The sequence below is a fragment of the Schistocerca gregaria genome, chromosome 8 (assembly GCF_023897955.1).
Source record: "Schistocerca gregaria isolate iqSchGreg1 chromosome 8, iqSchGreg1.2, whole genome shotgun sequence".
Classification (NCBI taxonomy): Eukaryota; Metazoa; Arthropoda; class Insecta; order Orthoptera; family Acrididae; genus Schistocerca; species Schistocerca gregaria.
In genome coordinates, this window is record NC_064927.1 from 368,541,123 (window position 1) to 368,543,731 (window position 2,609).

Genomic DNA, 2,609 nt, shown 5'->3' on the forward strand with positions numbered 1-2,609 from the left:
GACCATCCAGCAGTCGCAACCGTGCTGGTGCAGGAATGGGACGCCTCATGCCTAGAACTCCCCATCATCCTTGTGACCAACAGAGGAGCACATCACAGAGCATACGCTGCCATGCGTGCTGATCACACACCCTATTAACAACCACGTCCAGCCTCCATAGGACCAGTCCGAAGCTCGTGCTCTAGTGGCTAGCGTTGCAGCCTCTGGATCGCCGGATCCCGATTTCGGTTTCCGGCCGGGTTGGGGAAATTTATGGTAAGTTCCCATGGGACCAAACTCCGGAGGTCATCCGTCCCTAGACTTACACACACTACTTAATATAACTTGAACTAACTTACGATAAGGACAACACAAAAACACCCCTGCCCGATGGAGCACTTGAACCTCCGACGGGGCGGGGGATAATCGCGTGAACCGTATCAAGGCGCCTCAGGCCTGCGCGGCAAGGTTGGGGATTCTCTCTGCCCGGAGACTGGGGTGTTTGTGTTGTCCTCAATGTATCATCATCATTCGAGACAGTGGCTCGACTGGATTGGACTTTGTAAAACTGGACTGTATAAGAATTGGGACTTCTTACGGGCGCTTACCAGCGCACTTGAGCGCCAAACATCACCACCAGCATGCAGAGGACCCACACAAATCGCGGTGAGTTGAATGTGATTATTGTCATTGGATAAAAGCGTCATCCCTGTTCGTTCAAAATGGATCAAATGGCTCTGAGCACTATGGGACGTAACATCTGAGGTCATCAGTCCCCTAGACTTAGAACTACTTAAACCTAACTAACCTACGGACATCACACACATCCATGCCCGAGGCAGGATTCCAACCAGCGATAGCAGCAGCAGCGGGGTTCCGGACTGGAGCGCCTAGAACTGCTCGCCCACAATGGACGGCCATATCTGTTCATCTCATTACACATTTCTTTTAGTTACCGGTACCTCTCAACTATACCGTAGCAGTACTTTATATGTATGACACAAGTTTCATCGAACTATGTTATTTGGCAGTGACATACCTTGAGGAACGTACTTTCTGCCTTAGATTTTGGATACCGGTGTATTATTAAAATTGTACACATCTGTTCCATGTTAAACAACTGTTGGCATCAAGTTACGTTGAAGGGGGGAGGGGGGTGATAAAAGAGATGGCGAGAAATTGTGAAACCCCTACTCAGAATCGGAGAGTGGGTACGCTCCTAAAACAGACAGATGTTCTATTTCCTTAGCTGCTTTATCTTCAATGGCGGTTATACCAATGGACCACCCAATTTCGTGACTATCTCACAACGATATTATATGGAAACTGCGCTTGAAAGACGGGTACGATGTCGCCTTGCCAATACCGTGTTAGATTTGGGACCCTTACGGTTTCACGAAAACTAAACCCGGCGATCGCCAGCTGCGCTTCCACATTGTTTACGACACCTTCATTCATAGCTTTGATGCACCGGCATCGCCATATTAAATGGATGCACTGTTTTGTTACCAGGCATTAGTATGACTTCAAAGGAAATGCGGCACGTCTAAGGCAGGTGGCGTGGAGCAGCGTGCCGTGCACCCTAACTAAGGACGACAGCGCGTAATTTATACACAAACAATCTATGACAATCAAAAAGATGTAAAATCAACTTCTGTTCTGCAACGGCATGTACGCTGTAACAAAATTTCCTGACAAGTTAAAACTCTATGCCGATCTGGATATTTTACCATCTGTAATCCAAATTTGAACTGCTTAGTTGGTATGACTGCTACCAGCGATGGTACAACCCCCATTCCATGAAGCGCATACAACACCAATTACGACTGACGACGAGAGCACAGAACAGCCGCACAGACCGTCGTATTAAGTACAGAGATGGATAACTGACAGTAATTGGAGGTGTCGACACAGCTCAACGTTACACACATATCTCTGAATCAGCAACTATAACGATTCGTCTGCCCCAAGCGGATACACGGGAGCTTTGGGCCCTAGAACAATACCGCACGTGTCAACTACTCCACAAACAAGTCTTTCAGTGAGATACAAAGACAATCCCGAAAGGTTTCCCAGTCGCAAAATTTGTTCACTTAATGATTCGAGGCATTAACTACGATGGCAATACGAAAACATTTCATTTCACGGAAGTGCATAAGAATATATTCGTTCTATATAGTCTTGTCGTCTGCTGCGGTCATCTTTCTTCACATGAAACGGCTTTCTTCGTGTGGTGTGCTCAACTGCCACCACTGCTACAGCATAATGGATATTGTTAAGCACGCTTTAAGTGTCCTTTCCAAGTTTATGATGAACAGTGGTTAACTAGATCCAAGAAGGTGTAGTAACGGATGAAATTCAATACACCACGCAAAGAATGTTACTTCATATGTGTAGTTTTGTTAAATGTTTTTGTATTGCCACTGTATCCTGATAATGAGCTTTATACCTCCAAACATGTTGCTTTATTAAATAATTTCAATAAATCAATAAATTCTGAGACTCTTGGCAGATTCTGAAATACCTTTGATATTTCTTAAAAAGTCACCTCCGGCTTTAAAACGATCGTATCTCTCTTTCCGATCGAGCATTATAGTTCCTCCTCTTTCCTCCCACTCACCCTACATGTC